This window comes from Plectrocnemia conspersa, unplaced genomic scaffold (assembly GCF_051122295.1).
Source record: "Plectrocnemia conspersa isolate PC_06_02 unplaced genomic scaffold, ASM5112229v1 ptg000014l, whole genome shotgun sequence".
Lineage (NCBI taxonomy): Eukaryota > Metazoa > Arthropoda > Insecta > Trichoptera > Polycentropodidae > Plectrocnemia > Plectrocnemia conspersa.
The window spans coordinates 9,800,357-9,825,893 of record NW_028277178.1 but is presented as its reverse complement, the minus strand read 5'-3'; the positions used below and the strand labels follow the sequence as shown (position 1 = coordinate 9,825,893).

The 25,537-nt window shown below is 28.8% G+C and overlaps 1 protein-coding gene and 1 long non-coding RNA gene across 2 annotated transcripts in view; one reads left to right on the top strand and one right to left on the bottom strand.

Moving 5' to 3' along the window:
- Positions 1-13,464, bottom strand: part of LOC148226177 (uncharacterized) — a 36,092-nt gene extending 22,628 nt beyond the window's left edge. Inside the window, exon 1 of the mRNA XM_088204208.1 lies at positions 13,323-13,464. The gene's annotated coding sequence lies outside the window, so the exon portion shown is untranslated. The remainder of the gene's footprint in view (positions 1-13,322) is intronic.
- Positions 13,465-13,507: 43 nt separating this feature from the next.
- On the top strand, positions 13,508-24,010 carry LOC148226176 (uncharacterized). The gene is made up of 3 exons (XR_015812306.1): positions 13,508-13,644; positions 21,488-21,751; positions 23,199-24,010. It is a non-coding gene; the product is annotated as an uncharacterized LOC148226176 (long non-coding RNA).
- Positions 24,011-25,537: the final 1,527 nt, after the last annotated feature.

The following is a 25,537-nucleotide window of genomic DNA, read 5'->3' as shown; positions in this document are numbered from 1 at the left end:
AGCTGGCTATAATTCTATTGACATGACAATAAATAAGTCACCTGAAGTGTTATATAATGCAATAGAAATTGATTTAAAATATGAATGTTTATATCATTTGTCATGTGTTAAAGAATAGTACTATGTAACTAGGAATTTAGATATAACTTTTTATATAGCTGAAGCTACTAGTTCTTGACTATATTAAAGTAAACTGAGTATTAAAAATAAACAGATCTTCTAAAAATCGATCATCTGACTAGTAATCGTATAGTCTTCCCCTGCTTAGAATAAATTAGATCATACAAAATCAGAAAAAAATGTAAAAATGATACAAATCCAATATAATATCTCGTTTAAATGACAGCAAATTTCCCTTAATATGTGGTTTTAGTGTTTGAGTTTTGCCGTTTGATTTTTGTACATTTTTATTAAAATTATTACGTATTTTGAGAACAACGTAATTTATCTAAATAATATAATGATGCCCTTTCTCATATAATTATTTTAATAATAAATAATCTTACAATTAACTACAATCGCCAATATTGCGATCAAGGTCGTTTATAAACATAGTAAGGTATAATAATAATACACCATGAGGTTTACAAGTTGTAACATACAATTAATTGTTATTTGGTATATACATGGTATAATATAAAAAAAATGTAATTTGAATTCATATTTCATTCTCTACCATAATAGAACTATTATAATACAATCTGCTATAAAATTTTAGTAATATCAGAGTCACGAAAAATATAGTTTTATAATAACAATCATGAATCTAATTGACATCAGTGATTGGCAACTTTCACGCCCAATTGAGAGCCATCGGATTCCGAACGCCATTTTGTAACGATTTGTTACGATTTAACGTACGCACAAGGCGGAAATCCACCTCGATCATGTCCGTGTATTATCATGTTTTAATTACTTGATATTGAGGGAAATTTTCAATTTCCGCTCCACACGCACGAAATGATTACGTAACCTAGAACCTTATTTATAAATATTACCACAGTTTTTTTTGTTTATGCTACTACAGCAAAATGTATGTCAGACGATTTTTTTATATACTATAAACAAAGAACCGAATCAAATTGCGCTATTTGGTTATATTACAATATTGCAACTGCTACGTAAATTAACGTTAAAGTGAAATTCAATTCGCTTCATCTCGAATTGAGATTCTAACGCCGAAACGACTCAATAACCCAATTTTAAGATCTATTCGAAATCGATATCGATATTCAAATTTGCGTGAAATTCATAAGTAGAATATTCGCTTTGCATTTCTCTCGATTTCGATTTAAATATTATTAATTTTTAATGGTATTTTATAATAAAATACAATAATATTCAGTATTAGATTTTTATTATTATTATGTATAATTAATTACTTTCGATATGTAAATAATATAAAAAAAATCAAGTTATTAAACTATTACGTTACTAAACTTATTTTATAACATTATTTTTAAATGTAACACGTTACAGTAAGTTATGCATTTGGAATCGATTCTAAATCATTGATTTCATCCTTTTATGAATATGTTTTATAACAATATTTTGATAAATGCAATTTACTCTATCGCATAATGCATAATTCACAGTTATATTTTATGTATTATATAATAAGGACATCAAATATAAATTTTAGCAAGGACTATTGTAATAGAATTGGCTAGGAAGCGAGTACAATTATTTTCGGACGTGAACCTAATTTTTGCGGTCAGGTTTCGTACACGCCTCGAAAAGGTCGATCTAGACAGCGATAGAGAACCGTTGTTTATGTGCGAAAATAAAACGAATGGAAGCCTTCCGGGTCCAAGTAAGAGAGATCCTTTGGGAGATGCCGACGCGTGGGCCACGCGAATAAGACCGGTTCTTCCGTTATGTCAAGTGCGTGGAGTCTGAGATCTTTCCAAATATATCTTGACTATTTATCCTCTTAAATTAGAAATTTAAATACAATAATAAAATATATAATTTATATTATTAAATTAATAAAAAAAAATGTTTGGTGCCATATTTGTAAATTAGAGTCTTTTTGATATTATTAAGCTTTCAAATCATTCTTAAATATTTAATTTATTCATAATTAATGTTAATTAATTATTGATTTTTTCGAAACGCTTGCAAGTTCGTTCTATTTGAAGCCGATGGTTATATTTTTGCTAGTGAGTTATTATTTATCTCGTCTGGTTGGTTTATTCGCCTCATTTCGAATTGTGTGATCATCTCTTGCCTCGTGTCGCTTGATCGTCTTCTCTCGAATCATGTGATCGTCTCCTCTTAAATCGTGTAATCGTCTGCCCACGTGACAAAGTGTCAAATGTTTTATTCTTTTGATTCGACACAGCTCTGGCGTATCACATATGCGACTGTCATTTATACAATTGCATCGCTTGATTTTTCAACCAAAAAATATGTTTATACCTTAAAGTAAAATTATAAAGTGAACTTTGGAAATTGTTAATGCAATGGGTAAATTACAATAGTGTCAATAGACGCACTGTCTAGCTATTTACGCACAAAAGAGTAGTTTTTCTGGTGTTTTATACAATGTGCTAACAGTGAGGTGGTCCCGTGAATCTCTGATAATTTTGCTATTAAATATTATTTTATTGTTAGTTAGGCCTTTTGTCAAAACGGATTATTATTTCCTTTTCATAATATTTTAAATGAGTTTTGTGGAAGATTCAACCAGCTGCACAGAGTTATCGGATCTTCCACATTTAAATCAAAATTTTAAAACAAACGTTTGAAAATGCTGTTTTATAAATAAAATTAGCTATAAAAGATCCTTATTTTTTTTAAATTTTCACATGTACGCGTATAATTATATCATTTTGTTTATATAGAAGTTTGCCATCTATTTAAGAGTTCAATCATTAGTTAGTGTATTTTTTTTTCATAATTTACGTTTTTATAAAGGATTAAATCGATAATAAAAAAACGCAACGCATACTTTTAAATATAAATTAATTGATTGAATCTTTGTAGCAAAAAAAGTAATCAAGCTTAATCCCAGTGAAATAATGCAAACAGTTACGCGTTTTAACAAACCGTATAAATAATAACGAGTATAAAAAAATACATATGGTGAAAAAGAAATATCTAGAACAATTTTATAAATCATTAAAATGTTTTTTTATTGAATAAAATATTTATATATTTTTTTAGAAATTAGTTTCCACTTAAAAAAATTATATTTATATTATGATTCGCAAAGCTAATAATATGCTTTACATTATTTAATATGTACATATTATTGTAATAAATTATAAAACAATGCAATCAAACAAGATTTTTAAGTGTTCTTTTATACAAATTATAAAAGCGTTTAAAAACGACATGAAATTAAAAATATAATTGTCTTATCTTAGTTGAAAAAGTGATATTTATTATATTTATAATTATTATCTGGCAAATCCAACTGAAAAATTGATAAAAATATATGTATATTGGGCATAATTATTTTCATATAATAATAGCTCGAAATAATCCCGAAAGCTCTGAAAACATATTTCCATATAAATCGTGCCATTTTTTTTATTATCATTTCGATCGCTGCATTGTTCGTTAGTGAAAAAACGAATCAGCGCCCGTCAAAGACTATCTATCCATCTATATGTCAGTGTTTTCACGGGTTTGTATTTTCCTTTGTGAAGGCGCCGCTTTCGAATCTCGTTTTCCCAATTAAAAATTATTGCGCAACGAGAGCGCCGGTACGAATTTTCCGCTCGAGAGCGGAACGTGCTCTGGATTTTTCTCCGGAACCATTCGGGACCATTAGGCTGGATCAAAAAGTCACAAACGACGACAACAAAAGCGTCTGTATTCATTAAAACTATAACATAAAAAAGAGAATATAGATTTTTTAAAGTGGATTTTATCCAAAGCCAATTCAAAGCTGTTAATGAAAAGTAAAACAATAATAAATATACGCATTAGATTATTAATATAATGCAATATTTTTTATATATAGATCGATTATTAATGTATTTTTAATGTCAACAGAAATAAAGAAAGGATTACTTTACTTGGATTAAAATCACAAGCAGGGTAGCTGAGAGAAATTCTCGGGTACTTTACCACCCCTTCCTGCTCTTTTTGAAATATATTTTGTTGTCAGTTCAACAGACTATTTTTATGTTATTACCCCATATTTAGTAAGAATAAAATCTCTGTCACGAACAAAAAAAAAATAACTCAAACAAGCTGCACTTTTTTTTGCTGAGATAAAGGATGAATAATTTCAGCCGTTTTATTTGTTTGGTGTGAAAGCGTCTATTCAAAAATACTTGTTTTAAAAATTAATTAATTTATTAAAATTAAATTAAAACCATTGTGACCAAACAGGTTACCCCAATGGATCACGAGGGTCAAAAGATAAACAATACAAGCAGTGTATGCCACAGCTTCCAATTTTTCTACAAATACGTTCGCGCGTGCTAGAGCCGAGTCACAAGAAGAAAGTCGTATAAGTCGCACGAAAATATAATACGATTGTGTGCTGTTTTTGTTTCTACTTACGCTGCAATAACTCGGCATACTTCGGCGAGTTTATGCAGAGGTTGATAATTATGTTACACGTATGATATATTATTTAAAAAATATGATTTAAGACATTTAAAAAAATATTAAAATATTTTTTTTATATAGTGATACAAATTACATACATAGAATATATATATAAATTTACAAACATAAAAAATATATTCACAGAAAATTGACATAAAATTAAATTCATTTAAAAAATAAAAATTCAAAATAAAATCACTATTTTGATTCAAAAAAATCCAATGATTCATTCTCTAGTATTTTTTTATAGTTAACTTGCACGATATTCAATCAATGCATTTTCCTAAGATACTTCGTTGTCTCGCTTGTTCGTAAAGCTATTTCAAGGTTTTTCGTCTAAATCACATCCGGCTATAAAAGTAAATATTTCGACCTATTTCACACAAAATAAATAAAAATATAATATATAATATCACAGTAACTGGTTGTCAATTCCTATAATACGATGGTATTAGTTTAGTGTGCGTGTTTTTTGGATAAAAAGTGGAAGTTGTGGCGTACGCTGCAATACATTGTATTATTACAATACATAATAATATATATGTATATATACAATAAATATATAGTGAGAAAAATCAAAATATAAATTATTAAAATAAAACCATAAGTAGACCAGCTCCTCGTAGCTAACATTTAATATATCAATATGCAATGCCAGCATATTAAAGAGCCTGATGGTGACAGTCATGAGCGAGTTGGATAGTTGGATACGTTCTGACTTTAATGGACATCACAAGAAGACACGATCCTAATTCTCGAAGTCGTTCTGGAACTCAAAACTAGAATTCCTCGAGAATAGTTTAATTGTCGCCTGCACCCTTTAATAGTTTGAAGAAATGCTTAGCGATATAGAACTTTCTGGGAGAACTTAGCGAATCGTATCCCAACGCTTCTAAAAGAAAGACGCTGGGATACAAGAAATTTTCTAAACTTTTTTGAGGGAATATTTGGATATTGAAGGATTCCAAATTAAAGATTCCGAATAAAAAGCGCTGCAAACTAAAGTGTGATAAATAACCAATAGGTTGTCAAAATAAAATGCCTTCCATGAGGAACAAAGCCTAGAATAATTTAATTTAAAAGTGATTCCGAGATATTTAGTGGATGTTTCTCTAGTAAAAATGTTTCTACCGAGAAAGTGACACAGTATGGCACTTTCCGACACTAAATGGCAGACGGTTGACGAAAGCTCATCTCCATAAAAAATCTAAATCACTCTGTGAAAAGAAAGAGTTCGCAGCAGATTGAATGTATCTAAACAATTTAAATAATCTGCATACAGAAAAAACTTGAATTTATGTCATTAATAAATATCGTGAAAAATAAATACTAATCTGCTATAAAAATATCAAAGATTGAACCTAAACGTCACACATTGTATAATATAATCTATTATACAATAATAACATTTGTAAATATTTATTTTCTAATATGCTAGGATCGTGATTTGTAAAATAATTTTGTTCGACGTTATTTTTGAGTTCACCTCATAATTATATATGTATATATGGAAATTATTAAAAGAAAAGAAAACGTTATGCATTCATTAAGAACGCCCTCAAGAAAGCTGCCTCGTTAAGCGAGATAAAGAAAGTCACAGTTTAAACTTGCCTTAACTTTTGCTAATTATACAAAAGGAATTTTTCAACTTGATGAACAATGCGTACAACTTGGGTTTAAAATGAGTTCATAATATATCTCATAACAACGTTCGACAATAATAAGCTTTGAAAAACGCTTTGCCTCGAGGATATATACAGTAAATACACAACAATACATATTTATTACCTAACCGTTATATTTTGCTAGTACATACAGAGCAACATTACTGCGAGATTCAACGTCCATATAATTTATCGCCATATCAAATATATTTTTAAATTACGCAACAGTGACGAAAAAAGCGACACTTATCTATGCATCAAAGTCGCAACAAGAGACGTCCCTAGAAGCGAAGCGTGAAAATGTCGAATTTCACTTTGTTGCCACACTGTATCCGTTTTTCGCGCAACGGTTCGCAATCGCTAATTAATTAATTTGCAATCGACGCTTTTAAAACAATAAAACGCTAAACGATACACAACCAGATTGTAAAAAGTCGAGTTATAAAGCCACTTGACTTCCGGAAAATTACGCGACGCTATTCCCGGTTAGCTTTTTCGAAACGATCCGACTTACGCACTGATGAAAATATGAAATTTGATTGATTAATTTCCGCGTATGCGTAACGCGGAAATACGTATAAGGGACTTATGCGCATATGCATATATGTAATTTATAAATAAACATTTTGCTTAGCAATACGTTACATATTACTAATTTTAATTAATGAAATATAGAGTACATACATATGTATATATTAAACGATTTTAATGAAAAATATCATCCTAGTATAATAATATCAAAACGATTCTTATGCTAATACGCCTTAGTCATATAACAGATCATCATGAGTCAGACTATTCGTTTATTTTCTTTGTGTTGTCTTATGTTTATGTATATGTTACCTTGATTTATAACGCATCAAAAAAAATCTGCAATAAAATGATCATATCAGTTTTTTTGAATTGATTAATATTATAAGCAATTATGTTGTTTTAATAAATAGCATAAATTAATGTTAAATTGCTTGTTTTATATATGTTTTTTTACTATTTATTTATTATAACTCTCTTGAGTAAAATAGTTATTTTTTATTTTATTTTATTAATTTATTATTATATTATTAAACCATCATATAATTTTTGTAATGAGAACGGAAACTGTTATTAGTGCTGTAAAATAATTATATAAGTGAATGTTGATCCTTTACAATTTCAATTACGTTCTTTAAAAATATAATGAATTGAGCTATAAACTGTATTGGCAAAATATTAGATAATTCCATAGTAGTAAATTAGTGAAAGTGAAGGAATAAATAGGAAAAAAATGATTTTTATACACAGCCATCTTGTTGAATTTTATTGGTACTTGTATGTAACACAATAAAGGATCAGCGTATCAAATATTTTTAGAAGGAAGATTGTTCAAACGATTCTTATTGCTTTAAATACCATTCATAAATAGTTAAATGAATAATTGCTCATAAATGTTGGCAATTTAAGTCAAAATCTGCCGTGTTTGTTTTCATTTTCATTCATTATCCTCGAAAAAAATGTTTTGACTCTTGAATTCTTGAAAAATTCGACATTATGAAATTGTGCATTATGAAATTAAAAAATTATGAAATTAAAAAATTGTGAAATTATGAAATTAAAAAATTGTGAAATTATGAAATTAAAAAATTGTGCATTATGAAATTAAAAAATTGTGCATTATGAAATTAAAAAATTCGACATTATGAAATTGTGCATTATGAAATTCTTAAACCTTACTAAACAATAACAACAAGCTTCTATTGTGATCAAGGAAGTAAAAAAAGGCATACACTTGTTAATATAAGTCAAATAGTTAAATAATACGACAATGCACATCCTCACATGGCGAAATTGACTCTCAATACATTCCAAAATCTTTGCTAAAAAGTTTTTTTTTGTCTAACATATTCTCCAGACCTTTAATTTATATTGGTGTAACACTTCCTAGACGAAAACACTATTAAAAATTCAGTCGATGTGAAAAGGGGGCTCTCTGTATATTTTAAATTAAAGTCGCCAACTTTTTATGACAATGAAATAAAATACCTACAATATACCGCATTAAAAAATAAATGTTGTTCAAAATAAAAAAAATCTGAAAATAGTTATTTAGTCAGAAACAGTCTGTGATTGAAACACGATGTTCGTAGTAAATTACTATATATAATATATAACATTTATTCTACGAGGGGTGATGTATTATTTATTTATTTTTCTTTTCATTTGCAGACAGATTTTTCTTGGTTTTTTGAGCTCCTATGCATTATGGTGTCGACAAAAGATTTAATTATCCTTTTTATATGAATAGAACTAAATCATAATGGAGTGCAGTCTACTATAAATATCAATTTGAGACTTGACGAGGGTGCTGTTAGTCAGAGCACGGTAAGACGTTTCATTTGAAAAAATTCTTACTGGCGATATTAATCCATGAAAGACACCCTTCTGATTTTGATGAAAAAATGTTGCGAAACACTATTTAAGCTAATCCATAACCAACTGTCCAGACACGCATAATACTTTTCACAAAAGGTTTTTTCTGCAACCGTTTCACGACAATTGGATGCCATAGAAGTGAAAAAAAATGGATAAATGGGTACCGCACGAACTGACTGAACGGCAAAAACAGCCACGTTTTAAAGTACATATATTATTTGTTAGTTTTAAAAACAATAGGAGCAGTGAGAAATGTAAATGAAAAATAATGAGAAAAGTATTCTCTACATTAAAATTCTGTAAATTAATATTATGCATCTGTAGATTTTATAAATGGCTGGTATTGATATTCTATTTCTTTTAAATCAATACGAATAATATTTTATTTTAAGTCTGTCTAAAGTAATTTATAATACAGAGCTGGAGTTGCTGTAATGATGCAGGAACTACAACTTGGTATGATAAAATAAACAGCACCTAATGAATATTTTTGATAATAAAAATAATGAAAACGAAACTTTTAATAAAAATAATTATTTAAAGCTTAGAATATTTATGTTTTTTGCATATATGATATATAATCAATAAAGTACCATCTTTGGTATTGATTGTAGAAATTGTTTTGCTGTCATGTATGTTTTTTTTTTATTTTAAGAAATTTAATTCTAATTACTTTTTTAATGCAAGCTCATTAATCTCACTTTTCAAATAACATATTCTACATGCATATATTTATAATGCAATTTTTTCACGTCTTTCAACATTCACCATTGAATTAGCCCGCGACAAATAATACAAACGACTCGTTACTTTCTCACACGCCGTTTCGGTTTTCCGGTTATCATTCGTTGTGTTTAAACTCGAGCGGACGAGATTATCTCGAAACCGGTTCGAAAGTGTCGCGAAAATACACACAGCCTGTCTAGTCTAGAGAGAGGGATAGAAATGGGTTATATATTTTTCTCTAATTGGCCCATTTGTCTTGCCGAATGGGAAAACTAGCGCTGCAAAAGTGGGACGCGGTTAAATGGTTAAAAAACCATATCAATTTAAACCGAGATTCGATTCAGTTTATTACGTGCAGTGTTATTTATTTTATTACATACAATCTATGTAATATATTAATAAATATGCAATCGAAACGAGTACGATGCTATGACTTGAATTTACAATGTAATCGACTGTAGATCTCTTTCGTTTTGCATTTAACGACTTTGTCGAAATATACGAGTCTCTAAACGAATATAGTTTGAAGTATTCACATAAATTTTGCACTTTATGCTAGGTGTATTCTGTCAAAGAAATGCATAAAACTTATTGCATATATATTAAATAATCCTTATACAACCGCGGTGGTTAATGTCGGTGTAATAATTTATACAAGACGTGTAATTATATATGTAAATATTGAAACCATTATGTTGTGTTTTATAATTAGTTCGCCTAGACGCGAGAATATTCTTTACACCGCTTTTAACGTGGTAATTTCATAGGCTTTTTAAATAATAGTTATGTTGTGCTTAATCGTGCAGTTCAAGTTTAGTTAATTATTAAAAAGTTAAAGACTTGCTTAAAAGAAAAACAACGACTGCTTAAAAAAATGTTGATACAATCGTCAATTCAAGTTCAAGTTACTTAAAATGGTTTAATTTTCGTCGCATGTGAAAAAATGCTTAGGCAACCATAATATTGGTTGAAATATCGCTGTTTTTTGGTAAAACATAATGTCCAAGCAATTTGAGAAAATTATACTCTTACAACACATGCGTTAATTGCGTGTATTTATTTATTTAATTTGGTTTTCAATATATAATAATAATTGACTTAAGTTTTGTTGTAATAATAGGAAAGTATGATCTAGTTATTATTTCCGTAGTTTGTTTTTTTATTTATTATAATAAACTAGATTTTTCATTGTGTACATATTGTATAAATATTATTCTTATTATATTTTATCTCTAAGCTTAAAGAATAATATTTTCTAATTAACTTTTTTATATTATGTAATATTTTTATCGTTTTGTAACTTTACTCACAATTATAGTAAAAAATGTGTGTCATTTATTAATGATTCTCGGTATATTTACATATGTGTAAGTATTTAGACTGTTAAATGTCATAAGCAAATATATTATTGATATTTTCCTTTAATACAAGTTTGTCATTGAAAGGTCAATTTACAAGTATATATGATTATGCTATAATAAAATCATTTTTTTAACAGATAAAAAATATGGAAACTAACACTTAAATATGAGATTAAATCAGTAAAATATACAATGAACATATTATCTATTATATGCATATATTTTTCTTTAAAAAAATAAACGTTCGTTTACTTGGACCTTGAATCTTGAAAGCGTGTGTTTTTGATGCTTTGATATTTTTTATTTTTGTAGATGAATATATAAAAAGATACATACATTAACTAATTTTGCATATTTGAAAGTTCGTTTCTATGATCACTTTTAAGTAAATTTCTTAATATGTACAGATATCGACTATCACAAATCAACCCTTAGTTGCGATATCTGTATCTGTATATGTACACATATACTTATACGTATATGTATATATTTATCTAACTATTGTACATATTTTTTACCTATTTGTTATTCGAATATTTGGTAAACTATTGGTTCATATTTGTTGTGAAATATGTAAAAAAAAATATTTTCTAGACGAATTTTGTAACGTTAAAAATGTATCGTATATTTTCAACAACGCAGGTAGTAATTTTTACCATTGTTGTTATTTATAAAAGCTAAAAGCAGACAAATAAGCAGTCTTATGCAAAATAATTAAAAAAAAAAACAATTTTCAATTAATGAAATTTTAAAAATTACTCATATTTTCGAGTTAATATTACGCAGCTGTGCACTTTATGAATGAATGGTATTGATATTTTTACTTTTTTAAATTAATCTTATTTAAAATAATATTAAACTTAAAGTCTGTCTAAAGTAATTTATTATTTTGAAACTTCGTACTTATTTAAAGCTTAGAACATTTACAATTACAACTTTTTAATTTAAAATAAATTAAGCTTTATTTGCGATAATACAGTCAGTTCGAGAGCTATCCATTTCATCATTATTCATAATTGAGAAAGAGATGGCAAGTTTGGGTTTATACTATTGCTCGTGTTTATATTAGGAACAAATTTATAAAAAATAAAATCATTATTATATTTTTTTATATTTATCAATCAATTGGAGTATATCGAACGTATATCCGTATCGTGTGCTTTTGAGCTAATAGTACTTGCCATCTCTTATGAATAATGATGAACTGACTGTGTTAACGCAAATATAGTATAGTCTTGCTACTTTTTATTGTAAATATAAATATATGTATATGAATAGATTAGAATATTCGAATATTTTATTGTTTATATTTTTAAACTCTATAGCATACATATTTTTATTAAAGATTAAATTATATTATTTAAAATTACAAAAAAATATATCATATATGTAATATACATAATATATGTATATACTATATGGAATAAAACGACATTTTTGGACAAGATAACTATTGCAGTATTTGTCATATCGATATGAAAATTGTCCTTAAAATAGATCTAGTTATTATCTACGCTAAGTTAGTTAGCCAGATTGATCCATTAAATGCTTTCAAAATAGCGGTTAGTGAAAAATATTATAAAAAGCATAATTCATAAAAAAGTAAAAAGGTTTAAAACGTTCCAGAATAATAAATAGCTGAGAAAAAGTTAATATTTTTTGTCATTTGTGTGGGTTGTTGAGGACATGATAACTACCGTAGTTTTAATCAAATTAACATAAAACCCATACAAAAAATATACCTTAAAGATAATTTGGTTAAATTTGTTAGCCAATTTAATCTGCAATCTTGTTTTGATAAAAAGATAAAATAATAAAGAGATTTACACTTTTACAAATTTACATTTTTTTATACAGAAAGCAAGCTAATTCTTGCTGCTCTTGTCAGAAGAGTTTTTAAAATTTGTGCATGGATATAATTATGTTATTATTATATAAGAGTTAATTTAATACTAATATTATTGATAATATGAAATAATCAACAGTTATATTAAAAAATAAACGCGTGAGATTCTAATATTTTTTATATTTTAATACAACATATTTAGAACCATTATTTAGAATCTATAAATTTTACAGTATACATAAAAATATTACATAATTTGAGTGCATTAAATAATAAGTATCGTCATCAAATAATAAGTTTAAGCATATTTTTTTAAGCTAATTATTTAACAACGTACTTTCATTTTAACGTTTTTGAAATTATAAACTAAATAAAATATATAATATATCAGATCAAAGTTTAATCTTATTATGGACTCAAAATTTTATCATATACCTACACACAGAGAGATGTACATAAACATATCCAAACGTGATCAATAAATTATATATCGTATGTGTCTGAATTTTGATAGTGTAAATTTTACAATTCAATACCACTCTATACTTGAAATGTGAGTTGGTTCCGTAATTTATATGTTTATAGATTCTTATGTTATGTTTAGCTTTTTTATTCTCACATGGTTTTAAAATAAATCTATTGACATGATATATTTGAAAGTATTTCAAACCGAATTGATTTTCTTTTGTTATAAACAGTTAATATATTTATAAAAATGTATAATAATAAAAAGGTTTAAATCCTAACCTTAAAACGTTAGCACAACCGACGCCGTATAAACACGCTGCGATCAAAACCGTTTATCTCCTCGTTTAGTTCTTCATGTGCGTTGTTCTTCGTCGTTGAACTATCGTCGTTATACTTTACAATTGATTTTGAAATATTTATTTGTATGTACTGTTTTTGTGCGTGGCCACGAGCCGTACTACTCCGTCTGTATCGCGGTTCTAACTGACTTGTCAACTGTTTTGTTGTGCTCCCTCTTCGCTGCTGGCTGTTATGCCCCTACCACACACCTGTTCTGTCCCTACCTCACCTGTTCTCGACTGTGGCACATCACCAGGATCAGGTAATTACGATTCACTACTTTTTACGTCACACACATATGTAATGTTGTTAGCGATACTTTTGTTGCGGTGCTGCAGAATCAACAGAGGCCAAAAGTCTAGACGTGTTTGCATATTGTGCTAGTGAGGCATTTGAGTGCATAATGTTACTTGCAGTCAATTCGATTCAATTGAGTTAAAGCTAAATTTACATATGCCTAGGAATGGCTTCGTTCTCCAGTTTTGTCCCAATCCATCGCATTGTTGATAGTAACAAATTCACGACAATAGTCAAAGTGAATGAATACGTCGTACCTGCATACATGATGTATTGTTAGGATGTAATTTTAACTTTGATGACCTTACTCTTGACTCTTATCTGTATAAATGTAAAATGCCCGTTATTTAATATTTTTTACGGCACTATGAATACAACATCTGTTGCAAAAAAAACTCATTTCATGACACTTTCATTTAGTTCATACTTTGCTGCAATAAAATAAAATAAAGTACCACAAAAAATGAACTTTTGAGTTGGAATCACATTTATTTACTATTTAACAATGTTATGTTAGAAATATATTTTTTTAAACAACTGTTGTCATTACAAAATAAAAAAGTAATAAATAAGAGTTAATTTCAGACCACTTGTATTCATTTCAAAGTATTTTGCCTTCAGCAATTATTTATGAGATGCAAGAATTTTAATTAAAGACGATTAAAGGGCGTTTATATCTGTGAGGATGTTTTTTATGTATCAGTATAAATTGCTAATATTTAAAAATATTTTAAAATCTGGTTGTATATATTAGTTAGCTGTAATAAACGTAATAATACAGATACAAAGATATAATGGTATAAGTATATCTGAGAGAATAGGTTCGAATCCCATATTGATTTTAGTGTTTTACAATTTCTATTATGTCTGAGAGATCAAAATTAATAATTATTATATAAATATAATTTCAATCGATCATCACAGATTCAATTTTCTTAGTTTTTCTAATATCATAGGTAAATATCGTGATGAATTATTAAAAAAATTGATAGATATATTTATAAACAGATTCAGTATGATGTCTCACAGAGCACCAACTATTTGTCCTTCGACAATTGCTCCCCCAGAAATTGGTCCTCCAGTATTTATATTCGTAACTACAATTATTATATTTATGTAGGAATAGAGCAAATTAATAAAAATATTGCTTTCGTACGAAATTACATATATTTCCAGATAATTAAGAATGTTTTCATATTTACAGTAAATCATTTTTAATTTATACTTTTAAAAGTTTAGTTCAGTTTTTAAGTTAAATTTTATTTGCATTTAAATATAATTACCTGTAATATAATATTAGTGTAAATAATTATGGATCTATTTAAAATATAATTTTATATTAATTCCATAACTGAAAAAATATAAATGTGTAGTAAATAGAAAAATAAAACACATGAGAGATTATTTTACTTTTTTCTAAAATAAAACATTAGTTATTTTTATTATTATGCCAAATGAGCAATTATCTGGAATTATATGTAATTTTGTACGAGAGAAATAATTTTATAAATTTGTTTCCATAATATTATATATTTATAATCTTTACTGATGATTGTTTTTATGAATATAAATTCTTGAAAAAACTTTGGCGGATAAATGTGTAAGGGGTCAACTGTCCGGGGAAGCAATTGATGTTGGTCAATTGTAGGGGGACCAATCGTCAGGGAACCGGGTCTCACTATCTTCCTAATAATTTTTTATTGTGTTAATTATTGAATTTTCCTAGTTTTTCCTAATCTCACGAATGAATAATAAAAAAATAAAATCAAGCTAGTTTATAATTAATAAAATATATGTCATAAAACAGACTTTGATTTCAGTTTGGTGTCCCACTACTTAGTAGTTGTTGATTGTGTTATTATTATAATACAGTTATGTTTATAAATCTTATTTTTTTAGGAATATTAGTTTATAAATGCTCCAATAATGCAAACACGTCTCAACATTTGGTCTACTTTTGTATATTTATATTCATATAAATAGCATCGTTGTTATTTATATTGTGATATGAAGTAATAAATTGATCGATTTTACATACTAAACGATTAGCTAGCCAGATAGATAAATCCATCATATAGCTAGGCTCACAGTATATACTATAACATCTGCCATTTTATACCTAACTTCATATTATATAAATAAAAATATAGCTTAGTATTTTTAAATAACATATAACATAGCGATTAATAACCCCATAGATTTTCAAAATTAACGACCTGCGATTTATATAATTATAGTTTTAATTATCCAAGTAGTATATATATAACATATTATGCATTTATATAAATTATTGATTAATTAAACAAAGCTTATGATTTTTACTTAGTGTGTATAGTATTCGTTTATATATAATGAATATTTGCATTTGATGCTTTTGATTTATTTTTTAATTATTAAAAAAATATTCATTCGGGAACCTTATGATCTTATGGAATGCTGTCCGATCGTAAAGTTCACGATGATTTTTTTTTAAATTTATTTATTTTTAATTATTTCTCGCCATCGCTTTTTTCTTCTATATATATGGGGTTGTGTTCCCTGTTTTTTTTTTAATTTGGAAAATCTTTTCGATTGAACGAGGCGCGATGGTCAGATAGCGTAATGTGCTCCCCACGCGGATTTGTCGTCCGCGGAGGGTCGTCTGAATAGTTCTAAAGGTCGGGGTCGGGGTGTGATGGTTTCAGTGCGGCTACCTCGAAGGGCTGCGGTCGTCACTCGGTGGATGGACGCAGAAAGTCAAGTCATGGTACTGGGGAAGGCCTCTCGTAAGTCTCCCTCTTCCTCACGCCGGTGAAAGATAACAAAACATCGATTATTCGCACTTTAATCTTTCTAAAATGCACGCCGAATAGTTGAACGTTTCTGACTTTATGTTCCGTTTGTTTGTTCTTTTTTTATTTATTTATTTTTTCAATTTATTTTATTTTATTTATTTTTCAATAATTGAGCTTCAAAATGTTGCGCTGCGTTTATTTCGATAGACCGTTTCGTTGTTGTACTTTCAAAAAGCATTGAATAAAAATAACTTATAATAATATCGAAACAGTCCATTAATTAAACGCTCGCATCTAGATTGTCCAGTAGTTTTTCTTTAATAAATATTAATAGGACAAAACGATGGTTCTATAAATCTACATTTTAAATCTTATATATATATTTGATATTTAAAAATTAACGATTTTTAAAATAAAGCATGAATTTGATCTGAATCACTTTTCAAAAATCATCACCTCACTGCATTTTAGCATATTTTTTTTAAAACATTTATTTTATCTTTTATCTTATTTAAGCTTTTATTAGCAAAATTGTATAAAAACAATATTTATTGTACGCTTTTAATTTTTAAAATTTATATTTTATTTTAATCGATCGATTAAAGACGTTCAATAAAAACAAATATTAATTTGTTATTTATCGTCATTACTGATTTTCATCATTGTTATCAACATATTTTCATGGACGTGCAAGAATTTATAATAACATACTCTTCTTTATAATTATGCTATAAACGTGTAATTAATAAATAATTATGGAAATCAATCATTATGAATTTATTTAATGTTCACTCGTGATAAATGATCACATCGTAGTACCATTGTGTACCATTGCAAATTATAATACTTTCATACATAAATTTTAATATTGAAAGTATATAATATATAACGTTATAAATTTATAATATATTATAAGGCAATAACATCTTAACTATTACATTAAATCCAGAGCCAAAATACTGACTTTCGAATTAGATCATTATTATTTCGCGTCTTAATTTTTTAATTATTAAAGCAATATTAATAAAACAATTAACAAATAATAATAATAATGCATTGTTAAAGTAAATGATTGACATAAGTACGTCTATGAATTTTGATAATGATGTTATTGAACGCTTATGATGAAGAAGTGTGTAGTCTTCTTGTTTGTCGTGTGAATTTAGTTTTTCTTTCCGTTCATCTTGAATTAACATACAAAATCAAACCTAAATAACACAATAGAGAATAGAGTACAGAGCGTGCCTCATGAGAGACTTTCTTTTGAAGCAAAGATTTTACTTTCTCCAGTCCACATACACACACAAAAGCACGGGATGCCGACCGCGCCTCTCAACACCTTCTCTTCATTGAATCAAACCTTTATTATTTTTTTGTGTACTTAAGAACACCAATTGTTGATTAGTTAGGGTAATGCCATCGTGGGAAAAAATGCGGTCGTCATTATTTAATTTGATTTTATTTGATTGATTTACTTTATCGTTATTGATTGTATTATAACTCTTTTGCAAGTTTATTTGTTTGTTAGCAAAATATACAGCACACATAGTTTTGATCAAACACCCAAATATTATTTAAAGCATGTTAGATATTACATTATTTTAAAATATCAGTATGAAATGTTCGTCTTATTCATCTTTATATAAATACATTAAATTTGTGAGGCACGAATATTGAAACAAATATAAATGTAAAAATCTCAGTTATTTATATTTTATTTCTAAGAAATATATTTTACGCAACATTGTTGGATAGTGGATAGTTTTAACTTGTTCTTATTGATTGGCTTAAATTAGTACACACGGGTTGATCCAATTCGAGTTTCCTATGTTGGCAGTAATGTAAATCAGGCAGCTGTCAATAATCACGCGCGTTAAAAGTGTCAAATGTTAAAATTGCTTAATTGTTCTACAGAAATAACAATTCTGTAAGAACTATGTATCAAAATTTATGGGAAGATTATGGTCAATTTAATCTCGCTACTGAGCTAACAATTGGCAACTTAGTGAAAAAATTTGAAAAATACGTTGAAGATAGGGTAAGGCCTGTGCATTATCGTGGAGAATATTGCTGCTGTAAGTAAAAATGTGGTTGAAGACTCGGAATTGTCGATTCGTCGGCGTTTGTAGTTTTTTTTATGGCTCCCTTTGTCATATTTTGCATCTGGACTTACACCTACACCCGTATAAAATTTACATAGCACCAGAACTAAAGACCGGAAACCATAGACAGCAAAGAATTTACGCAGATTGGGTGCTAGAGCACCAAGAAGTTGATGCTGATTTTTCAAAGAAAATCTTCTTATCTGATGAAGCACATTTCCACTTCTATGTGTATGTTAATAAGCAAAATTACTGCATATGGGGCGAGAAAAATTCTCATGTGATTTACAAAAGATCATTAAATGCGCACCAAAAAGTGACTTTTTGGTGCACATTGTGGTCAGGCGGCGTTATTGGCTCTTACTTTTTTGAAAACTATGAAGATCGGACTATAACAGTCAACAGTGAGTGCTATAGACGCATAATAACCGATTATTTTTGGCACGAAATCAAAGATATGATGATGATGTGGAAGACATTTGGTTTCAACAAGATGACGCAACGTTGCAACGTTGGGTGTTTTGCGTGAAAAGTTCTCATAAGAGCGCATTATTTCACGTTTTGGTAACGTCAACTGACCGTCAAGATCATGCGATTTAATTCCATTGAATTTTTTGTGGTGTTACGCTGAGTCGTGTCTACGCCGACAAACCCGAAACATTGGAGCACATAAAAACCAACATCCGCCAAATTATAGCCGAAATGCCGTGCAAAATATATGAAAAAGTCATCGAAAGGATTAACTGCTGAAAAAGGTGCAGATGTGGTCATTTAATTTATATTAATTTTCGTAATGAACGAAATACGTTAAATTATTGATTAATAAAAACATGAAGAAATCTTTAAATTGTTATATTTTTAAGTTCGGGAACTAAAGTTGGATCATCCTTTATATTTATTACAATATCCTTCAAATAAAATCAAAAACAGTTCAGACCAAACATGCATCGAGTTCTATGAGATTTTTTCGCTAATTTTTCACGAGGAAAAGTCAAATAAAAATATGATTAAAGTGAGTGTAAGGCATTGAGATAACCAGCACTCGTTAATTAGTTGCATAAAGCTCAAGATTTTGTTTCGATCCTTACGGTGAAAAACAAGTCCGGTGATGTACATTTAGTGTACATATCAAAATATGTTAGAACTAATGATTTAAAATTTAAAAATACGAATATTTTATTAATAGTCAAAGCCGTAACTTAACAATTATTGTATATATTATGTAAGTGTTGAAAACTCTTGTCGTGTCACCTGGAGGCCATGTGTGCCAGGTGTATTAAATCCTTTAAGACTTGTTTTAAATAATAATTTGACATAAGTCAAAAAAAGTAAATCAAGCTTTGTTTTAAACTGAGGCTAGATCCAACCTCCTACCTGGACTGTCGCGAGTGACAAATAAACTGACATGAAAGTATTGATCACTTGGTGAGGGAATGAGGTAGTGGTTAGTTTTGAGCCTAAAAAACTCTCACGAAAAGAATGAAATACGTGTATGAAAAACAAAATCAATTGCGATTTATATTAATGCTGAAACAATAAAAATGTCACTTTTTATTATAGGGGTCAAACATCGACCCACCTCTCATAGGCCTCAAACGACTTAAGATTTCCCCTTGACATCACTAGTTGACGATGCTGACAGTGCCCTCTAAGTCAAACTCCAATGGTGAAAATAATTCTGCAAGTTGACTAGATACTCCGTATAATGAGGCAATAGTGCGAAGAGTAGCCGATAGCTAATATTGACTTTATGAATCAAACATGCAACACAGCAGAAGCTTAAAATGGTCGCCGAATTTACAAAATGCACAGAGCAAAGTTTATAAACAGCCCAGATAAAACATAAAATCCATGGAAAGGTGAAAGAAAATCGTCGAGTAACATTGATTCATGCATCAGCACAGCACATCAAAATATTCTGCAGTTTTTTTCAGAATTAAAAGAACCACGCATTGATGTCTTCCAGGCACTTTTGTAGTGCTTTTATGCAAACTATAAACAAAGAAAACAGAAAAATCAGTATCCAATTATCTATGCTCGAAGGAAACATTGTTATCAGTACGACATCCAGATCTCAATAATAATATTTTACCTGATAACCGATGCCCGGAGATATACTGTGGCAACGATCCAAGATCTGCATTTAGAGTTTTGAAAATCACTTATGAAATACTCGCAAGATCCCGCCATAGTGATTTAAATATCTTTGGACCGTTCAAAAGCGGAGATGGGAGAAAATATGTTCAGTTCAATAAAGAGGTGCAACAGACGATGCACAAATAACTACGAACAGATTTTTTATGAAGTTATCTATGCATTTTCTAAGATTTGGAAATCTATATTTAATGCCATGGAGACTGTCGTAAAATTAATTATGTTTGCTCAATAAATTATGGAATAAAAATATATTGAAGGTTTTTAGTTGACTCATCCTCGTATCTTATCAATTGCTAGATTTTTGGTACTCTTAAGTCTTAATACAATCCTTTGTTTTGTTTATGATGGTGTTTGGAAGGTTAGGTGTATTGGTTTTTATATTCAATATGTTCTTATAAAATACAAATAATACAGAATAACTGAGATATTCACATTGTTTTATAGCAATATTCATGGCTCAACTGTAATAAGCAAACCAAGATTTAGATTTAAACATAAACTCTAGAAATTAGTTAAATTACATTTGTGAAATAGTTATTATAAAGTTCATATAATTCAAATTTATTGTAGATTAGTTCACAATAGCCTTATTGTAAATCACAAAGTTTTGCTTATAGTTGTATGCACATTTATCACAATAGAATGTCATACAATTGTTTTGTTTTACTATATATAAACTCGATACATATAAAAACATATGTATGTATATAGTATTTATTCTCGTTTTATGTAAATGTATGATCAATAGTTAAGTTGTAATGAAATGTGTTTCCAGGAGTTGGCGCATAAACTTTCAAGAAGCTTCGATATGAAAGAAGAAGGAGGCGCGCTACTCGGAGAAGGTGCTAATACGATGCGTAGACATCAGTCTATGCAACGGCTACCACTGGGTGCTCCAGAACTTCATCCGGCTAGGGTGATTCCTGACCATCATGGAAACTTACATATAACTGTCAAGAAGACTAAACCTATACTTGGGATAGCGATAGAAGGAGGCGCAAACACCAAGCATCCTTTACCTAGAATTATTAACATACATGTGAGTGAATATTTTTAATCCTATTCAAATCTTGTGTACCGTGCTATGTTTCCAGTTCTATTTGTTGAATTATTTTTATCTTTTAGCACAAATAAATTGTGATGTAAGCATTAATCCTACAAGTTAATTAATGTTGCATGAGTGATTCTCCTTATGAATTATTATTGTGAATTGAAGTCATTTAAAAAAAAGACTGCTAGAAATCAATGGGATTCTGAGAATTAACACATTCTCCATTTTAAATGTACCTCAATTGCATGTGTGATCAATGTCTTCACAACCAAAAAAATTTTAGTGAAATTAAATTCCAAAGCAGCATAATAGGACTGCTATACTAACCTTTGGGTTAGCTTGTTGTGTGATAATCCACTTTGATACAAGAAATATAAGGACAACTGGGTAACTATTAACTTTTTTGTACCAGTTTACCAATAATATGTTTAAATACATATTTAATAGGGTCATATTATGGTTTATAAGTATTTAGTTTTTATAACTGACTTCTTTTATAATATAATATATTTACCTGCCAGTACATATAGTTGTTTAGGACGCTCCGCTCTTCATGTTGCAACAAAAATTGTATAGGAGAAAAACATTTATATCTTAAATCAATTCGTGTAGGTAGTCGTATGGGAGAAAAGCATTTATATCTTAAATCAATTCGTGTCACATTAAGGGACTGATTCGTATTGTCATTATGAAATGGCGAATCGAGAATCAAATTAAATATGGCAGTTAAGATAGTTATATGACTTACAAATGATTTTAATGCCTTCTCAGCCAACTTACAAGATTTTGTTGAATCATTGAGGGTTTATAATTGCTATAACAATACTCTTACATATTGGAATTTAAGAACCCAAAAAGATAACTACTAGCTTTTACTTTGTCCACTTTCTTATCAATTTATCAAAATGAACGAGTAGCGACTGGCATCATCTCTTGGATCGAAAAATTGATTTCAACAACTTTCACATAGCGCAAAGATTAAAGTTATTCGTTGTGGTACTTTTTGCACAAAACTAATGAAAAATATAATAATGCTAACCTATGATTGAATATATACTATATTGTTATAATTTAAATATTCATTTAACTATCTTGATATTAGCAGCAGAACGTTCTATAAAATATATGTTTTGTTGTGAGTTTTTGAGACTGATAAACAAAATGATAAATTTTGAGAATTATACCACGTACAAATTTTAGTTATATTATTAAATCTAATATGTTTAGAGAAATACTTCTTTATCAACAAATAGATATATCTCTAAGTGTTTAGCGAAAGTGAAAACTGAAACAGAGCAAAACTATGGATGACATATATTAGAATAGAACCAAATATCATGTTAATGTAGAAATAGTGTTATAGTATTAAAATCAAAAGATTTTATATGTACTAATTTATCCTAAAAATATAAACGTTATCTTAACATGTTTTCAGGAAAATGGTGCGGCTCACGACGCTGGAGGGTTAGAAGTAGGGCAACTGATACTGGAAGTTGACGGGCGACGTGTAGACGGACTGCCCCATCAGGCCGTCGCTCGGCTAATTGCAGAGTCATTTGCGAAACGAGACCGGCAAGACATAGAGTTCCTTGTCGTGGAGGCCAAAAAGTCAAACTTAGAGCCAAAGCCAACGGCTCTGATCTTTTTAGAGGCCTAACATCTACTTTCCCTCCCCGCCACCGACCCCGGCGAACTGACGGACCCGGCTCGCCAGGGAGTCGACCTCACCGCCCACATCACGGAATAAGCTCCACACAGAGTAATGTGCGTTGTCACATGCTCTTTTAAGTGGACATAATATCGGTGGCGCTGCAGCATTGGCCTGCTCGATTTCTACAAAAAACCGTACTACTTACTATCTATTATACCTTGCTGATAAAACGAGATTTTGTCAACTAATTATACACGTGTACATTATGTATAAATATGTATTAACAACTTGCACTGTTTAAAATACGTACTTGTATGAATACTGAAGATGGGTCGATACTCAATACCAATATTTTCTTCAGACTAGATAATTTTTGCTTAAAAAGGTGTTTGTAACATGATTTTATTTCAATTTTTAATTGAAAATGACAATCAAATCTGTTTTATATATTATAATAATAATTTTCTTAAAAATTCAAATCAAAGTTTACTCTTTAGCGTTCAGGTTTGTTCCGGTCCATTCCAAATCTTGATAAAACTTTTGTAAATACTCACTTAAATGTACAAACATAACTTCTCGTTCATTTTAAAAGAAAATTTCTTCGGTGGAGTTATTCCTTGCTCGCTCTCTTGGTTCTGACTTGTAGTATTAACCACAGACTTAAATATTTTTGAGAAGCAATCACCTTCTATATCAAAAGGGGTGCATAAGTGTCTGAAAAACATAAAAAAGTCAATTAGTGTGGTACAATATGGTGTGCTGTTGTATAACCCATCTACAATAATAAAGTTATTTTGTTGATTGATATTCAGTGATTCTCTTCACAATGTCTACCTGCTGCAATAAGCCAGTCGATAATATTTTGCGAAAGAAACATCATTTCCGAAATTTCTAGTCCACTCGTATACTTCCTGAAGTGACAGAGATGCATCATCATACTTAACTTTCATTCATTGATGAATTTCAATAGGTTTTACTCATACACAACTTAAAAAATTAAATATATAGTACTGCTCCATTTTTGTGCGGCGGTTATTTTAAGCTACTGCTGTTCTATATACTTGTCGGCCAGTCTTCTGACTGTATGTAACACTAAATCAGTCTCGCCATTACAGCTTTTAAAACAATATCTATCTAGTATAGTTCTCTGAGAGATGGTTGCCCCTACATAGGGTCTTATTCAATCGGTTATCTTTCATTCTCCATATGTGTAATTAACCAAAGATTATACATTAACTTTTTTGTTCTGTTCTGTTGATATAATTTGTATGTGGACTGGAACAGAATGCTTCAATCAATAATACATAATTCTAAGATTAACACGGAAGAAACTATATATAGTCTCTTAAATTATTTAAAAAATATTTAAGTATGTCATCTGAAGTATCTATCGGTATTGATATTGATTGATAATAAAATATTGAGAGCTCATCTCTAATTATTACGTAAAATTAAGATCTGTTACACAGCAAGGTATACGTCTAAAACAATATTTTATTCTAAATAGGATAAAGAGAAGGAAACTTTGCTGGAAAGTAAAGCGAAATGTGATGATTGTATTTAATTGAGATTTTCTAAAACTATTTGAAATATTTATATTTAACAATTATAAAATTGTATTTTGTTCATTACACTAATGTAAAACGACTTTTACAATTTCAATAAGATTTAAACAATACAATTTTTAAAAAAGACAAGTTTTTAAAATCTGTAGATAATTAGAGTAGCACAAACATTTCAATTCTTACTGAAAAATCGTCATTTGTGCATAAATTCACCTTTGAATATCATATTAAAATGTACTAAAAAAGATATATATTTTTTCAATGTATATTTTGAAACGTAAATGAAATTTAATACTTAACACAGCATCGGCTGAAACTTTTGAACTTTTTTTAATTTAAGATTTATAAAAAAACTAGAGAGAAAACGCAGTTCGTAGAGTAATAGGTTTCGCAAGCTTGGATTGAAGAATATTGTTTAATTAGATTTGATTATTCATCTTGAATGCGGCATCATCGTAGAATATTGAGTAGAAGAATGTGCATTTTGAGCGTCTACTGTTTTCAAGTGATGTATTCTCTAAGCAAACCGTTTCAAATTCACATTTGAAATTGAGCTAT